The following is a 21,668-nucleotide window of genomic DNA, read 5'->3' as shown; positions in this document are numbered from 1 at the left end:
TTACATTGCCAAAGCCCTTCGGCTTTCCCTGTTGAGAAAGAATATGATTAGCTAAGCAAGTGGTAATGGTGATGAGAGGGTGTGTGTGTATTTGTGTGTGTGTGAGAGTGTGTCTATTTGTGTGCGTGTGTGTGTGGAGGAGTGGAGATAGTTGAATAAAAGTATTTGCAATATTTAAATGAATATAAATATGGGTATGCATATTATTTCAGTTCTTTTTTTATATCCAGTGTTCCTTACCAGTGTGCTAAAATTTCTCTGCCATAATCAGGTGGAAAAAAAAAAGACACAAAACTGCTGTCTTAGCATTTCCACTTGACTTTGGTGCCTTTTCTCCACCACCCCCCCCCTTGCTTTGTCAGATGCCCTTATTCCTCCCACTCCTTTCCTCATTTGGGCTTGGCAGGAACACTTTTGCTCGGTGCCAGTGTGGTAACCTTAAACTCGCTTACTTAAGTGGCTGATCTCATCTCTTCCTTTATGTGGTTTGTGGGATTTTTCCCCACTTTTGCTTATTACTTACTTCCTTCTACCACCTTGCAGATTCACCTCTCTCATTGTATTTCCATTATTGTGTTATTTTTAAAAAATAAAACAATAAATATTTAAAACATAAAACCTTTTTAGTTTCAGTTGTGGGGGCAGATATTTTTATATGAACAAAAATGAGGAGAAAAAAATGGATTTCTCCAAGGTTTATAAAACCCCGATGAGGCAAAGGGCACATTCTCAAGTTACAGGATTCTACTTGTCCTATTTCTGAGGAGCAAAAAAAAATTTTTTTGCAGATATTTTAAGAGATGGCAAAACAGAGAAGCAAACCAAAGTCATCACAAAAGGCTCCCAGTGTAGACCCAGCCATCTGCATATAGTTCACAGAACTCTTCTGTTTATTTATGAGTCGTGGAATGTGTAAAGCCAACTTCTAGCTGTAAAAGGACATACAGTTGCTCTCATATAATTTCTTTGGCCCTTTTTTTCTGCAAAATCAAGAGTTTGCTTTCTCATATGCAGGAAAGCACTGCCATGCATAAGGACCCAGTTTTGAGGAATTTGAATTTCTTTGCTAAAACACTTAAAATGACAAATTAAAAAATAAGCGTTTTATGTGTTTAAAAGAGGACTATAGAATTTAAATTAATGCAACTGATCATGATATGTACACACTGAAGTACTGCCCCTGCCAAGAATACTTTAGAATAGCTCTAATGTACTCCTGAAAGAAACAATTAAATTGGAGATAGAAACATTAATTTTCTAGTATAGTTTTGTTCTTTTCAAGATAACAATCTTCGATTAAGATAGGCACAAAGGAAGACAATGAAAGAAGCTATGTATTTTACCTTAAGACTTCACAATCTGCTTCTTAGTAAGATTTTTTCCAGAGGTTTTTGTATCAAATTTCATCATGATATAATGAGTTCAAGGAGCTAAATTGTTTATACATTAAAAAAAATTAAATGTGGGCGCCTGGGTGGCTCAGTTGGTTAAGCGACTGCCTTCGGCTCAGGTCATGATCCTGGAGTCCCGGGATCGAGTCCCGCATCGGGCTCCCTGCTCAGCAGGGAGTCTGCTTCTCCCTCTGACCCTCCCCCCTCTCGTATGCTCTCTCTCTCTCTCATTCTCGCTCTCTCAAATAAATAAATAAAATCTTTAAAAAAAAATAAATGTCTCTGCCATTCTTGTTCTGCAGTTCTGTGCTCTATCTTCTAGTTAAAAAGAACGCTATGTTTTGCAGGCCAGCAACTTCCTTGATATGATGTTTTAGTTTAATCTATCCAAAATATTACCCTCCAGACATTCTAAGAAAGTTGCTTCTCTGACATGATGTGATTTTATGATCTCTATGAAACATTTTCAGCCTTAAGCATTAAACACAAATAGATGGAAGTAGGTGATAGCTTGAGTGTTTAACCTCCAAATGTGGGTTTGGAATTACTCCTCTGAAGATGTGAAAATGTAAAGTGATACATATACCCAGGAATATAAGAATATAAACAAATGTCGTTACCAGGCCAGGTCAGGATTATCTAACTCCTAATCTGAAACCTAATTCTCTTTGTCTCCCTATAATTTCCAGTGGTTCTTGGCTAACATCTAGGGATGGATATTATACATATGAAAATGTTACTACCCACAAAAAGTGTGCTGTGAGTTTAATATTCTCCAGAGTTTTCTATTCAAGACAAAAAATCTTCCTAACTATACATCTAAGACCTTCACCCCTAGAGGAGGTGTCAGCAGGTAGCTATATGTCCTTTAAGAATACACAGTCTAAGGAGGAATTTCATGGAACATTGGAAGGAGAAACATAAAGACCATTGGTCACATGAGTTGGCTGTGCGAACGATGGGGAAAGCTTGATGTGGAAAGCAAACATGACAATAGTAAAAAATGGGTTTTGTTTTTTTACCTCTGCTTTTAAAAACAATCTCAGCTACGTATACTACGTTAGGGATGATATAAACCCATTGGAAATGATTTCCTTATCACTCATAATATTTTGTATAGTTCTGTATATACTAGGTTGGGAAACCAGAAATAACCTGCCCTCGAGTGCAGATATTTATTGAACACTGAACACATAGAAACACATAATGAAGACATTTTAAGATACATGCAAGCAGATGCCCAATTGTCATTTCTTCCAGGTCCTATCCCTTTTTATTCATTCTGATGATACCATTTTGGTAGTTTCTTTGTGGGATTTGATTAATGTCTGTTTTCTATACTGGATTGTAAGTTTTTGCAATGGAAGGGACCATGAATATTTAACTTCAACATGTGTCTGCAGCACATAGAGCATCCCAATAAATATCTTTCTGATTAGGTAAATATATGAATGAATGGACTTCTATACAATGTGTCATGGTACACTTTGTATGGGAGATGGGGTTGGGAGGGGAACAGGCAGAAAAGGCAGTTAATGAAGGACCTGGAAGTTTATGTTCTGTAGGAGGCCCTGGAAAATTTGTGGCAGGTACTGGGACACAGTGAGATCGATGGTTTAACAGACCAACCTTGAAGGTTCTACAGAGGAAGAAGTGGGAGAATGATGGCAGCATGAAGCACTTTGAATAGTGTACCTGCAATAATTACTGTTTTTTTCTTTTTTCTTAGTACTCACCATTCCCTGATATTTGCTTATTTATACGCTTATTATCTACCAAACCCTGCTTATCCTTCCACAAGAGAAGAGACAGTGTCTGTCTCCTTCAATGTTGTAGCCCGAGCAATTGCAACTACTGGCATAAGGTAGTGCCTTGATTAATGTTTATTGAATAAGTGAATACTTTTTTTAAGAACTGGAACATGGTTAGGGAATAGTTTTTTAATGTCAGCTGAGCTCTATATTATATCTTATTCCTACCTCTTCTTTTCTTGGACATTCGCCTTTTTAATGTTCCTTCCATTTTTTGGGGGAGGAAGAGATCTGGCACTTTAAATAGGCATAATTTTTTCGGTTGAGGATGTAGTTATAATTTTAAAGACTGTCACATTTTCTGATTTCTGTCTTTGCCTTTCTTACTTTGTGTTCTGTTAAACATGAAGCAAACAAATAAATCAGCTATCTGAGCTAATTTTAACATATAATCTAAAGAACAAGTTAGCCCCTGCAGCCCCCCTGGATTTTGTTCTTTAGAGATTTATGGTACATTTGGGCTGAGATTGCAATTTACCTTTTCATCAAGATTAGAATAGCTTCTTCTTACCAGTACAAAAATCTATTTAAATAAGTTCACATGAACTGAACTTTCTTCTAGTGGCAAAAATACTTCTCTGTGCTTAGGCATTTAAAATTCTTTTTAAAACCTCAGGCAGAAATTCACCGTGATGATTTTCTTACAGGTGTCTGTGGTAAAAGAAGTCATGATGTCCAGAAGCAAATAAATGATCTCGACAACCAAATTCTATTTCCTATTAAAAATTACTGCACTGTATGGTTCTCTTGTCTTCAATGTCTAGGAATTTTCTTAGCTGGAAAGTTGGGAAAATCAGTTTATTTACTTATGTGGCTCACTTTGAATCTACATTGTGGATGGTTCCCAAGCACTAGATTCTTGTGTGTAGTATGTAGAATTGTTTGTTAGCTCTTACCAAATGAATACATATAATTAAGCACGGACAATATGATCTGAAAAACTAGTATTTTTTTTTAAGTAGGCTCCACGCCCAACATGGGGCTTGAACTCATGACCCTGAGATCAAGAGTAGCATGCTCCTCCGACTGAGCCAACCAGGCACCCCGACAAACTAATAATTTGTGTAGAGTTTTCCTGAGTCTTGTAGTATTACCAAAAGACAAAAATAAAAAACTCAACTTATCATTGCAAAATTGCCACTGTGGGAGTAATCAAAAAGTATAATAAGCAGGTTAATTTTTTCTTATAAAGTTAGCTATAATTATCAGAAAAATAAGCTTTAAAATAGTTACATTTTAATCAATCATCCATGAACTTTGTGGATTCCAGGTATATATTGGCTTTCATGGATTTTCATTGCCTACTTTTTATTTCATACTTGGCCTTTCCTTTTTTGAGCCTCACTAGAAAGAAGTTCTGGAAACATATAGTTGTTTTTTCCCCCAAATCAAGGGTTCATATAGTTTACATTATCTACATATGTGTATCTATCTATCTATCTATCTATCTATCCAAAATATCCTTTATTTCAAAAAGCATTTGAGCAAACTTCAATTTGCATATTATGAAATAAGCAAACATGTTTGGGGATAATGGTCAGAAATATTGAAAAAAACTGAAAATTAATACATCAATAATAACTAAGACTCAGTCATTCCAGTTGTGCTCCACATGGTTAAAATCAGAAGGGACTAGCCAAGCCACCTCTGGATGGGTGTCAGAAGCAGAACAGATGTCCTTAAAAAAATCTGTGTATGATTTGGCCACTAAATGTGCGTCTTAGAATGTGAAGTGCCCCCCTCTCCTTCTTTTCACCTACCACGGGCACTGATAAATACTAATCTTCGGGAGAATTTTGTAGATAGTCATTACTTTATCAGAGAAGTCCTTCTAAAGAGCTTAAATACTTAAGTGATTTCCCTTGGAGCAGTAATGGTGAATTATGTGGTGCTCTAATTGTGCTATTAGTTTATCTAAGCTAAAATGCAATCTACTTAATTTGAGGGTTTTATTACACATTGGTCTCAAAAGGTGAAACATATTAAAAGCATATTGGTTCTTTTAACAGGAGGTTAAGCCTTCTCAGATGCTGCATTTGATGGAAATACTGTCTCACATTTACTGTGAATGTTAGTGTGAGATGTTTATATTGACACAGACATGTAACTTGGGAAACTTGCAGGATACTTTTATTATATATATCAATTTGTTATCATTTGTTGCGTTAAAGTTACCGTTATTTTAGTAAAACTATTCCAACTTCATGATACATCTAATTAATATATGAATTTATTATGGAATTATACCACTTAGCTTGTGGTGTGTTTAAAACTTAAAAACACAGGTCTGTGCGTTCAAAAATAAGTAATTATGTATAAGCAGAGCAGAGAGGATTTTTAGGGCAGTTTAGTCTGTGTGATACTTTTTTTTAAGATTTTATTTATTTATTTGACACAGAGAGAGAGAAAACGTGAGCAGGGGTAGTGGGAGAGGGAGAAGCAGGCTCCCTGTGGAGCAGGGAGCCCGATGTGGGGCTCGATCCCAGGACCCTGGGATCATGACCTGAGCTGAAGGCAGATGCTTAACCATCTGAGCCACCCAGGTGCCCCTATGTGTGATACTTTAAAGGTGGATCCATGCCATTATAAATTTGTCAAAACCCATAGATTGTGTGACACCAAGGGGAACCCTAAGATAAACTATGAACTTTAGGTGATAATGTGTTGATGTTATAACAAATGGACTACTCTTGGGGAGGTTGTTGATAGTGGGGCAGAAGGTACACGGAAAATTCATACTTTCTGCTTAATTTTTCAGTGAACCTAATACCACTCTAAAAAGAATAAAATCTGTTCTTTTAAGAAGAAAAAAACAGGTCTGTGTAAAGTTAAGATGGAAGGAGTGATTTCCCATCTCTTCTCATCTGAATACTGTAAAACTAGAAATTGACTGAACACTGAAATTGATTCAACACTGTGGTTTAACAATGCTGTACTTTTAAAATTTTACTGTTATCTTGAAATTATCTTTTAAATGATAGTTGAATTGGCAGATTTATCAACACACTAAATTTTTACTTAAGTAGTGACACTACACATCTGAATATATTTACTGCAGTTTCTTAACCTGGGGACTGTTGACATTTTGGACCAGATTATTCTATTGCTTGTAAATGGCTGATCTGTGTATTGTAAGATGTTTAGCAGCATCCTTGGTATCTATTTATGAGATGTCAATACTGCCACCCCAGTTGTGGAAATCAAAAATGTCTCCTGACATTGCCCCATGTCACCTAAGGGGAAATTGCCTTCTGTTTTTGTTTTTTTTATATATATATTTTTTAAGATTTTATTTATTTATTTATTTGAGAGAGAGAGAGAGAGAGAGAGAGAGAGAAACAGCATGAGAGGGGAGAGGGTCAGAGGGAGAAGCAGGCCCCCCGCTGAGCCGGGAGCCAGATGTGGGACTCGATCCCAGGACTCTGGGACCATGACCTGAGCCGAAGGCAGTCACTTAACCAACTGAGCCACCCAGGTGCCCGAAATTGCCTTCTGTTAAGAACCATTGTTTGTAAGGTAAATGTACACAACTATATTTTATTGTTGTTCAAAATACATGGTGTGTGTATGTGTGTACATGTATTTGGCCTTCCAGTTCTTGGTGTAGAAATCAGGTTTTGAAAAAACAAGAGTGCAGAGATAAAAAGGAAATTCTTTTACTTTGTTCATAATTTATAATTATTCAAGGGTGCCTGGCCCCCTCCGTTGGTGGAGCATGAGACTTCTTGACCTTGGGGTCATGAGTTCAAGCCCCGTGTTCGGCATAGAGCTTACCTTAAAAACAAAACCAAAACCACTGTGAATTGTGTAATACTGATGAATCACAGACCTGTACCCCTGAAATAAAGAATACATTATATGTTAATTTAAAAAAATCATAAGGAAGAAAAATACATTTATTATAGTAGAGTAAAAAAAAAAAAAACTGCTGATAATGCTACTGTTGAGATTATGTCCTTTTTTCTCTCTCTTTTACGTGTGGTAAATTAACAAAGGATGGGTGCACATTTGCACCCTCTTGCTCAAAACATATACACAACTGAGAACTCCTTATTAGTAGTTTTAGCTTCCTGTATTAGGGGCTGATTCAAGCTAGTTTTGTGGCAGGCCTCCCCCCTGTGCTCCACATCAGAAGGCTTTAGAATAAACATTTGGCTAAAAAGTCTTTATAGGACTCATCCAGCTGTCCTGTGAAAGAACTGTTGCCCACACTCACATGCATTAATATATGACTTGCCAAAATGTTTATTTGCCTTCACATAGACAAAGGCACAATGCAAATGTGAAGAGTATACTGTTAAATTATCATTTCTTTAGCCAACCAAGTGAACTTGGATTTTTTCCATATGTAAGATAGATGGTTTACAAAGCCTTTTTTTTTTAAGAATGATGGAAATTATTAGCTACCATTTGCTAAAAAAAATCACAATTCTAAATTAATCTTACAGTGGATTTTAATAATGCAAAGGAATTTTATAAACTACAGTATGATTTTTATTTCCCTTTTGGGAATTACATTATGTTAAGTGGATTATTTACCTATGCTATACACACAAACTTACACAACGGTGCATTCATATATCTTCCTTCACATCAACTGCCTTCTAAAATAGTTTCAGTGAGTGTAGCAGTGGTGATATGAAATCTTTAGCAGAACATAAAACTTTGCAGGGAGCTAAACCTTTGACTAGGTAGCAACTTTAAGAACATTTTAAAATTGGAAGTATTCTGTATATACAACTATACGATCAATTGAAAAACAAACATAGTAAAGGTAATATATCATCAGGCAATTCTCTGCATAATTATGTTTTTAATGTATATTTATCACAGGGCTGGCATATTAAGTGGTGATTTTTGAGCACTTTTAAAGATTTCTGGAACAAAGAGCATTCCTTCCTTTTTTATCTAGTGTTTCTTTTCAGATGAGGACAGATGCAGTGAGGGCTCTGTGCCTAAATGAATACTTTTACTCTTGACTAAATTAGTCTGGCATAAACACAACACTGCTAGCTTTCAGTACAATTGAAAATAAGCGTGGGGGTTTAGAGGTCTTTCTTTTCATAGTTCTGTTAAATCATGCTTAAAGTTCAGTTTGTATTCCAACAGTAGCATTTAAGACAGCATAGTTAAGAATCTCTTAACATTTCCATTTACAACTTCCCTCTCCTTCTAACATTTTCTTTAATGATTGTAGGATGTTTCATGGTACCAGCTCATCGGCCGTTATAGCCAATGACCTAAATATACAATTAAAATTGCAGTTGCCTAGCTAGGTGATAAACTGGCCCTCCCTGTTGGGCTTTGGAAATACTATTTTCTTTTCTCAAGAGCTTTTCTTATTACTATTTATAAAATGGAAAAGCACACTACTGAGGTTGAATCCTTTTGAGAAATCATGGTAGGGTCTCCATAGATTTAAAAATGAAGCCGTTGAAACATTCTTTTGCATTGTTAATAACACTTCCTGGCCCTGAACTTTCCCTTTAAACTGAAATCATTCATTTATTTGTAGTTTTTGGGTGGAGAAAAATGGCATGGGGATGTCTATATTTTTATAACTCAAAGGGGCACCTGTAAAACCATTAGATGAAACTTGGCCTTTTAGCAGTCATGTGCTCTTTTTCCAGAGAGGACTGACCCTCAAACAGCATGCTTGGGGGAAATCATAGGCTCTTGTAATGAAAAATCATGTTGGTTCGACTTCCTTATTTTAAAGCTGAGGTGATTTCTTCCAGATCACGCAGATAATGGTATAGAAGCTGTCAGATCACAACATGGGTTTCCTGATTCTCAATGAGTAGACTCTGATCCTTCAGGGCTTTTTTTCCATTCCGCGTCACTTTCAGCCTTCCCTCTGCCTGCCAAAGGTATCATAGAACAGATTCTCATCAATTTGAAGGATGCTGTTTTATTAATGGTAGAGACAGACTTAGACTATAATATATGTGTGTATGTGTGTGCACGTGCATGTGCAGATGTGAGTTAGATTAGTTAGATATGTATAACTTCTGCTTATTCAAAATTAACTGGCTACATAATTTTGCTAACTTATTTTACCTTTTTGGTTTAAGTTCCCTTGGTTGTAAAATATAACCCTGCTGATTGTTCTGAGAGCTCTAATTTACTAAATTCAAAGCATTGATAATATTCTTCCACTAACCATACCCTTCCACACTGGACTCCTCCTCGGCAAGCCCCAAACCACTTGAGGTCACTGTTCTTTCCTGCTATTTCTTCTTTAACTTCTAATTCCTAAATCCAAGGCAGAATAGGTTCTCCATTCTCTGTGAGCACAGATGTGTCTGTGTTAGTTTGGGACCTAGGTCTGTACTTTGTAGCTTCGGGTCAGAATTATTGACTAGAAAGCTAAAATTTTGTAGGGTTCCTCCTCTTGTCTACAATATGACTTTGCCTGTAGCATAATCTTTTTTACTGTATGAAAGAACCAGTGTCCTCTGCTTCCCTTGGCTATTCTTTCTCTTCCAGGTCCTTTATTTTCTTCTCACCTTGTCTTCAAGTTTCATACAGTTTCCAACTGTCTTTCTCCGTAGATGCCAGCTATTATCTCTTCTTAGATAATCCTGCATTATTATAAGTACAATTAAGTTACACTTTTTGTGAAGACTTCAACTAAGAAGGTATTCAAGATTCATATACATATCATTTGTGGTTTTACCGTATCTTGATGTCTGTGCTCAGTCTTCATGGAAGAAATGGGAATAGACTTTTAAACTTCAACTTGGTGGCTAAGCACTGAGTCTGCTTTGATATTGATTTTCCCTTCACTCTACCTTCAATTTTAATAACTGTTCTTTTCCTCACTCCTCTGATGGAGCCATAGACAGAGTTGTGGTAAAAATAGCTTTTGGGATAATTTACTCTTATCTCATATTATATTTGAGAAAACTGAGATTCAAGGAGCCTAAATGATCTGTCCTGAATCCATTCAGAGTAAGGTCAAGAAATCAGGTTTTTTTGGTTTTGTTTTATTGCTAGCATTTCTAATTCTTGACCCTTTCTAGGTCTGCATCCTTGCTTTGTATCCAATTGTTTAACTAGGTTGCTACCTTTGATATGTATTTTTGATGCATGAACTTTCTCTTTCTAAGCTTCAAAGGGACTGGGAACTTATGGCAGGACCTTACCCCATGGTTGAGTACTCACCACCAGACACTACAGGAACCTCATATCCACTGCCTCCTTACTTCTAGTATGTAGACTTTGCCTTCCTGATTGACTATCCATGTGGTAATTCTATGTGGGCTCCATGAGGCCATCTTATTTTATCCCAGTGTCACCTGCCACTGTGCCTTAATACCATGCTTCCTTTCCCTGGCACTCTGAATTCTCCCAGCTGTCTGCTCAAGAGAAATATTATGTATGTCTGGTCTCTACTGTTGACTTATCTTTGGTTCTAACTGATGAAGAAACTGAATCAAACCAAGGGACTTCCTTGGAAAAAAAAAAAAATTTAAAGGGACTTAAAGAATGCTTTCAGAATGTGTGTCTTATTTAGGCTGAAGAACATGTTCTTCATGACCTTGCAACTCTCTTTCAGTTCTTCTGAGACTGAGAAAGTATGTGTGTGTGTGTGTGTGTGTGTGTGTGTGTGTGTGTGTTTATGTTTAAGTACCACAGAAGTGATTAAAAAAATTTACGTCATTGCAGGGATTCCTTTGAAGGCATAATGGTATAATGGGATAAATTTGGGCCTGGGATCAGATTCACCTCATTTGGAAATGAGTTCTTTGGATTACTAAATATTTGACCCTGAGAAAAGTTATATTTTAAGTCCCAGAGTCGGAATTAAAACACAGGTTTACCTAGCTCTAAAAATTTGTTTTTTACATACCATACATAAGACATTCTCTGCTTCAGAATGTTCATTTAACATAACTGACCAGAAGAATGTTCATGATTTTCCACCTTTAGCAGGAAGGGCAAATGGGATTCATTTTACCTGAAGGTAAGGATTAAAGACTAAATGATTGGTCAAATTATTTAATATCTCTAAGTTCCAGTTTGCCTCAGCTACACCATTGAGATAAAAATAGCTGTATGGCTAAAATAAAATCATGCATGTGAAAGATGTATTTTAGAAATAGCACTAGTAGTACTAGCATTCTACCTTTTCTCCAGCTTAGGAAACTGAGTGGGGTACAGTTTTCTCTAAGTAATCACAACGTCATGGTCTGTTCAGGCTGCTATGTAACAACATACCACCGAGTGGGTAGCTTATGAACAGCAGAGTTTTACTTCTTGCAGTTCTGGAGGCTGGAAGTCTGAGATCATGGTGTGAGCGTGGTTGGAAGGGGACTTTCTTTTGTTCCCAGATTCCTCATTGTAACCTCTCATGGTAGAAGGGGTGAGGAAGCCCTGTGGGGTCTCTTTCATAAGACCATGAATTCCGTTCATGAGAAGGTGCCATCCCTGTGACCCTAATTACTTCCCAAAGGCCTTACTTTCTAACACCATCACTATGGGCTTTAGGATTCCAACATGTGAAGTTTGAGGGAGACACAGACATTCAGATCATAGCAGGATATCATTAATTTGTCTTCAGAGTGGATTGTTGAGATGATAAATCTGATGGCCACTGAGGTCGAATACATCACTACTGAGAGATATTCAGATAGGAATGGTAAATTATAATAGTTTACTCCTGAAAACTAACACATGTATACACATAAAAATCAGCTTCCAAGTTATGTCTACATAGAAGTAACGAAATTTAGTGTTTTTCCCTCAGAGAAAACCTAAGTTATAACCTAGGAAAAGAGATTTTATGACGAAAAGTAAATGAAACAAGGAAAGTAGATAAAATAGGCAGAAACTGCCAGTTATGCTCTGCTATTTTATGTTGTTTACTTTGACAGAACACCTAAGAATAGTGTTTGCCTATCTAAAAAGGGTTGTGATGTAAGCATCTCTATTTCTGGCTAGGAAGCTGAGTGTCTTTGTGCCATTTTAATGGTTTATATTTAAGAGGCTGTGACAAAATACATGAATTTACCAAGTTGTGGCATCCTATCAGACTCAATTAAGGCTATTTGTTTATATGTAGGTATATGCAGATTCACGTACTATGCAATTTAGCAATTGTATCAAAGTCAGGGAATCTAAAGGCATGGGTGTGTGGGGGAGGGCTAGAGGGGTAGAGGATGGGGAAATAATTATTCCAGACACGAGGCTGTAGCCCAAGCTACTAAGGGCTTTGGATATGTCGGAGGAGAATCTGTCCTTCAGTAATATTACTTTATCTAATCAGCCAGAATCCTAATCTCTTGAGACTCCTTGAAGGAGTCTCAAGTTATTAATATGTTAACCAAAACAGTGGCAGAGTAGAAAACCACTTGGTGATCAAATCAAACAGCACTACTTGATGACCTTTATTGAATCCTAATAATCCTTCTGAAAAAATCCCCAAAGGAGGAAGAATTTTAAAACTTTGCACATGAAACACTTACTTAATAATGTGCCCTCCAAATTCCTATACCTTCCTCACAGAGAATTCCAGTTACTCTAGCTTGGGGTGGCAGGCTAGGGTGAAGCAATTCGTAGAAATTAATACAGAACTGTCAGAACCAGAGTGTAAACTCAGGTCTACCAATCTCAGAAAAAAAAAAAAAAAAACTGTTCAACAATGTTGATTCAGCCTTACTGAACAGCAAAATGTTCTTTATTTATGCTCTTAATATTTATCAGGGATGGCAAATGGGTTTCATTCAACCTGTTGCTTTGTAAGGATTGATTCATAATGGCTTCCTGGAGTGCTACATTGAGAAAGACTTTATGATGGATCCATATTATTGGGAAATTGACATTATTGATTATAGAGCTGTGTCTTGATATGGGAGGGGGAGGGTGCCTGCCAGTACTTGCTATTTCAGGGTTAGAAATAAAATGTCTAGGAGAGTGCTTGGTGAGTATCAGGTATGTACGACATGCTATTTCTCTTCCATTTCTCATGACTACCTCTTCTATGTATAGTCACAAGAGCCTTCTTATAGTAGGCATCTAACCCACGTTTAGCAGTATCCAATCTGAGAGTCCAAGAGGGCATAGTTAGAAACTGAGCTGGAAGCTAGACACACAAGATGGTGTCCTGTAAGCCACCATATTGTCTCCTAAGAGGACTAGTTCAAGTTTTATATATTTATATTTGTTTTTTAATCAAACATGGATATTCATAAGAGGTGGCATATTTTCTGAAATTTGGAAAGTAAGTTGAAGCTATATTTGCTCTTTTATGTATTACTATGTCACAGCATGCCTAAGATATTCAGGACAGATATCCAGTATAAATGATGATAAATTTTATTCTTCTATTAGCATCCCTTTTTTTTTCTACTTAAAGTTAAAAGTCACTTTAGATGTAAAAGTGTAACTACCAAATCAGTCAATAATTTTTTTTCTAAATCATTGTGTACTCAAAAGCCTATTTTCTGTCTGAGTAGCTATGGAAGAATGGACTCCTAAGAGACTAGATTAATCAAATTTAAAAGCAAATGTAAATTTAAATCAACCATGGAGCCCTGCTGTACCACAATTAACATTTCAAGGTAAATGAAATGTGATGATAGTAAATACCAGTTCTATTCAGAATTGGAAACATATTCTGTTTCATGGTGTATTTGTGCAGAGAATGGAAATTTGAAAGGAAAACCATTATTAACACACTAGCTTTGACATTTCAAGATATAATTTAAACTTGATTACAACTTCTTTTAAAAAATATCAATTTCCCCATCTCATAATCTAGATTAAGAGTTTCTCAATCTTGGCCCTATTAACATTTCTCACTGTGTATTTCTTTCTTGTGGGGCTTATAGAATGTTTAACAGCATCCCTGGACTCTATGCATTAGATGTTAGGAGCAATTTACTCCCTCTTACCCACAGCGGTTGTGAAAACCAAAAATGTCTCCAGATACCAAGCACTGACTTGGAAATCAAGGGAACTGCATTACCACTCACTAGCTTTTAATACTCACTAACTGTATAATTTTTGTGATTACCTATTCTCTCTGGGCCAGATTTCAACTTAAATAAGTGAGGGTTTTGAATAGTCTTGTCCACTTCTTAAATTCTCTGATTTGATCTTCCTATCACTCTCTTAAGAGATAAAACAGTATCCAGAGACAGAAAGTCCTTGAGGATCATCCTTGCGGGTGACACAAAAAGGTCTGTGAAGAAACGGGTGAAAATTGGTGCAGCAAAAGCAAAACTACTGGAGCTATGCAGGTTTTTTATGAATGTTACCCAGGAGTCTGAGTTTTTATAGTTGTGATCTGCCATGAAAATCCGTTGGAAGGAATCAGGAGAAATAGAAGTGGAAGGTGGGAGGGTGTGGGTGGGTGGGTGAGAGGCGATAATAAACTTGGAGGAGCATTCAAGAAATAAAGCATTGCCTTTTCTGTAATGTCTGTGATTTTTATACCTGTTTTCAGGCAAAACAAGTACTATCATTTATACCCTTCTGATGAGGATCTCTGTGGTTTGGAGGTAAGGGACTCACCTAACATCATGATCTAGTCATTACCTTGGTTCAAGTTTCTTTTCTTCTGCTCAAACGGTGGAGTTGGACCATTTGCCTTCTGAAGCCAGAAGGCTCATTGCTAATTTTCAGTGTCCACAAAATCTGCTGTTGTGTTATTTCTGGGTCTGTTGACAAGGACAGGAAGCTGCACGTTGGGGAGGTGCTTATGCACAGGCAGCACTATTGCTGGATAATCAAGATTCTAATTTAATCAGCCTGAGTTAGGGAAAGCACAACATACATTAAAGCTTTCGAAAGATGTTTTAATTTGTCATGCTCAGACCAAAACATCAAGGTAGACCCGCTGCTCCTTCATTTACGGCTGGGCTTTGTGTCTGTTTCTCCACTCTGGTCCTTTCCTAAGACATCAGTTAGCCATTGTCTCTTTAGCCAGACTCTCCAGCATGACTGTGACCCGCACATTTGGTGTGGCTGTGACTAACAGTCTGGCTGGCTGGTGGGCACTTTTGCTCTTTGCAGCAAACACATTCTGCCTCCCTGATGAGAAATCACTTTTACTGGAGGTTATCCTTAATCACCAGTCAAATGAGCCTCTCCTGAAATCTGGCTTCTCTGCAACCTGCTGCTACCACCTTAATGTATTGGCATCAAATAGGGTCATAGATCAGTGCAAGTTAATTTCTTGAAGTCTGTTAAATAGGATGATCTTTTGCTCCATGGCATGCAGATTATGTTGGTAAACTTAGTAATACATGCGAGTTAGCACAGGGATAGTCCAACCCAGCTCTTGTTCTTGTTACAGAGCTAGGGGACAGGTAATTTATTATACACTTATTCACCCTGAATAGGTCAGAACCATGAAATTTGAGAATCCTTCATTTGAGGCTATCAAGTCATTGGGGAGATTAAATCTACATTCTGCTTTAATTTGCCAGACGGCCATTGCCATCAGTAAAATGTCGGATCTGTCGACATTGTTAATGTAAGGGGCACTGTCTGGGTAATCATCAGCTGAATGTGGTGACAAGGAATTTTACTGAAGGACCAAGTGAGAACTTAACCCTCTTGATTTTTTTGCTTGAACCCATTTTCTTACTTTTGACGGGATGAGAACATTTTTAGAAAATACAGTGAGTTCTTTGGTAGTTTTAAGCAAAATATAACCTAAATTTAGTGCATCTGAGAGGTTATGCCAAGAAAAATTAACAGATTACAAAAAGAAAAAAAAGAAGGAAGTAATTTTACAAGATTGAAAGCACTCTATTTTTCTATTTTGTGCTAAGTCACCATTTTTATAGTAATCCTTTGGAGTATTTATATTTTGTTTTTGAACAGAGTAGATGCATGGATGTAGAAGAGTTGTATTAATCCTGGATATTGCTTGAAGCAATTTTTCATAATAGAGTGTATTCTCTTTCCTTTTTAGGCTGAGAATTTAGGTAGAGAAGAAATATAAATTAAACTTGGAGCTTCTTAAATAATTCAAGATCACAAGATGTTACTGAATCTTAGAAGTCAGATATTAAAACTGCAGAATCCATATTCTGCAGTTGTCATATACCAATATAAGGTTGATAACACATTTTTGTATTTATAAAAGAAAAATAGCAATTTGACACATATGTGTATATGTATTCTGCTAATGCTTAAGAAAGCATAACTGAAATGAATTTTAGGTCATTTTACAGATACTTGCTATATTCTGATTTATATGTTTTATTTTTTATTTTTATTTTTTTTTAAAGATTTTATTTATTTATTTGACAGAGAGAGAGACACAGCGAGAGCAGGAACACAAGCAGGGGGAGTGGGAGAGGGAAAAGCAGGCTTCCCGCCGAGCAAGGAGCCCGATGCGGGACTCGATCCCAGGACCCCGGAATCATGACCTGAGCCGAAGGCAGACGCTTAACGACTGAGCCACCCAGGCGCCCTGATTTATATGTTTTAAACCAGTGTAAACCAGGACTATAGTTTGTTCACTTAATAAGATTAAACAGATATATAACATATATATATATGTATATATATATATGTGGCTTAATGAAAATATGAGCTTAATGACTCTCAAAACCCAGATTTTTACTGCAAGGAAGAGAGATAAATAGATTTAAATTCTAAACACAAAATCTTGCAATATTTGACTAGGCAACTGTATATCTAACTCTTAAAATAATTTTGGAAGCCTTTTTTTTTTTTTTAATTCTCAAATGACTCCACCTTGTCAGGTATTTCAATTACCAAAGAACAGCGGTGGTGGTGGTGAGTCAACGGGAAGGTTGAAATAGAGAGGTAATGAAATACTTTCTGAAATTAGAAAACAAGTTTAATGGTGATGTTTGAATGAAACCTTTTCAAACCCACTGTCAAAACACAACTTCTTTTCCCCTTTTGTTTGAATCTCATGGCAACCTTGTTACCTTTTTCAGTGACTTCCCTTCTGGGGTGTGTTTTCTGAATGCCTTTCTTTTAACAGGCATATTTTAGAAATCTAATTTCGCTGTCTGCTTCAGTTCAGCGATGCTGTGGAAATATAACCATTTTAGACTGTCTGGATGCTGTTTTCATCAAGTCATTAACATTATTATTGAGGGTGACACAGGGAAGTTATCCCCCCCTCACGCAGAGCATCTTATTTGTTGAAGACCACAACCTCTTAACCTTTATAAAGGATGTGGTTTCACCAAGTTAACTTTTTATGTGGAGCTAACTGTTTTCCACTATAATTTCAGTTTGTTTCTGTCTGCAGTGCTTCCTGCAAAACTTACAAGGCTTTTTTCCTGTCAGTAAAGCCCGGCTGGGTTATGAATAGGTGTTTCAGAATGGAGCCCAGGCTCCTCATTTCAGAGATAAGGGAACTGAAAGCCACGTTGTCCGGCTTGGTAGCATGAACATAACATGGTCTGGTATGAATATGCTGACACTTCATATAGTGTTTCATCTCTTCCATATCCTGCCCCTTTGCACTGGTCTTAGCTTTGTTAGAACTATAGTTTGAGACCCTAAATCAGGTAATTTATATTAGCCCCTTTGTTCTTGGACCATTGCTCCTTTGTTTATGTTGAATCAAAGCCCAGATCTCAGCCTTCTGCTTTGTGCCATGGTTCATTTGGGCTGAACTCTAACAAGAACACTTGCAGTTCATTATAAAAGTAGCATTATTCCTTTTGTGAAAATGATACATACTTGGGCATAGATTTAAAATTTTACAAACTTAAGTGAAGAAAATTCTAAAAATAAATAGAAATTTACAACAGTCAATCCAACCCATGGTTAACGTTTTGGCCAACATACTGTCAGTCATATCTCTAAGCAAAGATTTACTTATTCATGTACATATGAAATTTTGCCAGCACCGATTCATACCGTAATACAGTACCAATAATTCCTGAGGTAGCCATTTCCTTTAACGTGGCTAATATTGTTAATACTTAAAATTTTGACCATTCTGATTTACATGAAAAAGTCTTTTTTTCTTTTCCTTTTTTTAATTCCTTTTTTTTTTAAACCTCAACAGAAAACTTTAAATCCCCTTTTCATGTCTTTTTCTCCTATTTGTGTCAGCACAACCCTGTCGTTCTTTTAGTCCTTATTGACTTGTAAAATCTCTAATTTATTAGGCTATTTACTTTCTATATGTGATATTTTCTTTTTTTATATATATGTGATATTTTCTAAATATTTTTCTCAGTTTTAAAAAAAGCATTCCAACTAGTTATGTCTTTTTGTTTGTTTTTTTTACCTTCTGTTTTTGTTGTTTTGTTGCTATCATAAGTTTTTCTTTGCAGTGAAGATAAACTTAATATTCTAAACCATAGAGGTAATTAATTAATGGAATTATATTCAAAGGTAGGCCTGTAGATGAGCAGGTTAATAGTAAATAATACCATAAATTATTTTTAAAAAACTCTGTATAATAAGTAATATTGCTAATATCTCTGTAGGAAGAAGGTCTTTCATTAAGCAAGAGTTGCAAATGCCCAAGTATATGTAACCACGCTAATTAGCTGTTTACTGATTTCCTACCACTGGGTTAGTATCCCTTGGGCATTTAGTTCTTTATTTTGTTATTGTGCTGATACTCCACATGAAGCTTTTTTAAAAATGTGTCCTGTGTGAGAGTAGTTTCTGAACTAAATATATTAAATTCCTATCTTAAATTATTTCAATTTACCACATGGAATTTTATCATTGAATAGTAGCAATAGCATCATTTGCCTAGAGGAATTCTGCATTGTCTGAAGGATGATTGCCTCAGATGTGTTTGGCCAAAAGTGTTAATGTTCTGTATTTTTCATGCTGAACCCTACATCTTACAGCCTTGATGCTTCCTACCAATAATTTTTTTCTTTTTATTATTTTCTCTTTCATTTTTTTAAAGATTTTATTAATTTGACAGAGAGAGACACAGCGAGAGAGTGAACACAAGCAGAGGAAGTGGGAGAGGGAGAAGCAGACTCCCCGCTGAGCAGAGAGCCTGATGCGGGGCTCCATCCCAGGACCCCAAGATCGTGACCTGAGCCTAAGGCAGATGCTTAACCTGCCGAGCCACCCAGGCACCCAACATTCTTTTTTTTTTTTTTTTAGGACTTTCTATTTGCCTATCCAAAACTTTGTTGTTTTCATCCTGGGCTCCTTCCAACACCAGTGATGCAAAGTTGAATGCTAGGTAACAAAAACACGAAGGGTTGATGTGTAATAATGTTTCAACATTTAAAGATTTTATCAACCTTTTGGTTATAATTAGTAGATCACACTACACCAGATGAAGTCAATAGATCTGTTTTAACACTTGTAGACTGCCCTCTCAGCGTGCAATATTTAAAGACTGCCTATGAAATGAAGAGGGCTCTGATTCTTTAGAAGAAAGATCATTCCTGGTTAGGAAAACAAAGAGTTTAGATCATTGAAAGGAAACTAAAAGCCAGCAGGATTTGTTCCTACCTGATACAAGAAAGTATAAAGACTGAGTGAAGCTCAGTGAGAAGAGAAAGAAGTCTCTCAATGAGTTGGTACTTTGAATGCTAGTTCTGAAGAAAAACCAAAAAAAAACTAAGCTTATTATGAAGATGTGACTGAAGCTGGGGAACTTTTATGTTTTCTTGGCTGGTAAATGCTAAAATTAGTAAACAAAATGAGAACTAGCAATTTTTTGGGGCATCTAGCATGCATTAGATTCTTTTCAAGCACAAACATAAATAAGGCAGCTCTAAAAGGTGGCTCTCCCTAATTCCATTTTGCAGATGGGGAAATCCGAGGTCAAATCTGAGGTCAAAGAGGTCAAATACTTTGCAATGTGTTTAGTTAGCAGTGGGAGGCACCAGGCCTCTCTGGTTTCAAAAGCATGCTCTTTCTGTTTCCAGTGAAGGTCTTAGAAAGAACAAAATTTCCCAGGGGAACAAATGGATTTGGCGAATTCTCTGATCTTAAGGCACATACTACTGAAGAGGAAAAAAAAAATCTCTTTAGGGTACTGGGAGGAAGCAGAGCAGAGGGGATATTCATAGGTATAAACAAATGATTACTTAGTGTTTTCTTGTTTGTTTCCTTGTTTTAGTATCACCTGTATTTCAGATTGGAAAGTTTGAGGCTAAATTCCCCAAATATGGTTTGTCTATTCATCGCAATTTTCAGATCATGTATCATTCCTTACATGTTTTGGGAGTCTACGTGAACAAGTACCAGCTGTTATGAGGTTCTGCTTATCTGCCCAGAATCTTCTCTTCCCAAGTGATTGCCTTCTTGCTTAATCTATCCCAGGCCCTAGAGCAGCATCATCTGCTCTTTTTTTTTCTAATATTCAGATTTTGAGGTGATAAAATCTGTATTAGGACTTTTTGGTGAAAATAAATATGAATGTATTAGCTTTTTAAAAAAATCCTTCAAAACTTAACATGTGACTCACAGTATAGTATGCTGGCTAATTGCAGTTTTGATTACTAGGTTCTAGGCTCATGGAGGAAAGCAAACATTTTATACTTGTTTGAATCTCTACCACCCAGTATGCTACCATCTGCTTTTGAATTGAATTGCTTTGATGCTATTTAAATAGAACACTTCTCTGAATCAAAATCATTAACATAAAACCTCTTGTGATCTACATATTATACAGTATATACTAGGTTTGGATAGACCTTTGGAGTATGTGTCTGAAAGATCTTACCTCCTGATGATTAAGAAAAGGTGATTGCCGAGGGGCAAAAGAAAGAGACATGGAAAGAGATTCATGGGTTGTCTACTGAATCAGTTGCATTACACGAGATGCAATGCCTCACCTTATACACTTAAAGTGCTGTTCTTTGAATGTGAGGATGATGCCTCTAATGATTCAACATCAGCATTACACGATCTTGAGTTGTTTTTCCGGTAGAGGTAATTACTTTTCTCTGATTCATCCCCACTCTCTTGGTTCTGATTCCCTAGTGATATACTGCAAAAGCAGTATAACATCACTGGCCACATGATGGTTAGATTCTCTCCACGGTGCATCTGAGCAATTAATGCATGTGTTTTTTGTCTACACATTATGTTATAATAACTACTTTGGCAAAACAGCTATCTATACATGTGATGTTGAAAAAGCAACAAAGTGTCAAAGATAAAGACCGCCCAAATCTCTATTTTCTGCTGTGATCATTCCCTATCAGTTGAGGGATTTAAATTAGATGATTTTTGACTATTCTCAAATTCTAAAAAAATTATGGTTCATAAATTTAATGTAGTTAATCGATTAATTTCCACTCATGAATTTCTCACATGGTACTATATTATTTAATATTTTTAGAAACTTTTGTTTTCATTTCTGTTCTTGTTTAGAAAATAATGCTACTATTACCTTTGGATATATGTACATGCCAAAATAACATTTCCTGAATTATTTATGGTTGGTATATTTTAAATGGTAGAAAATAATCATATTTTAGTCAGCTAGAGGTTATGTTGAAGTAACAAAAAGTAGTGTGTTTTG

General features: G+C 36.4%; 1 protein-coding gene across 1 annotated transcript in view; it reads left to right on the top strand.

The window, feature by feature from the left end:
• PCDH7 (protocadherin 7) overlaps positions 1-21,668 on the top strand; it is a 406,026-nt gene that overhangs the window by 111,254 nt on the left and 273,104 nt on the right. The window lies entirely within an intron of this gene.

Source organism: Eumetopias jubatus, unplaced genomic scaffold (assembly GCF_037043125.1).
Source record: "Eumetopias jubatus isolate StellerSeaLion01/CBP00866 unplaced genomic scaffold, mEumJub1_p1.0 scaffold_2, whole genome shotgun sequence".
Lineage (NCBI taxonomy): Eukaryota > Metazoa > Chordata > Mammalia > Carnivora > Otariidae > Eumetopias > Eumetopias jubatus.
Note: the sequence above shows the minus strand (reverse complement) of the source record. Positions and strands in the feature narration are given on the sequence as shown.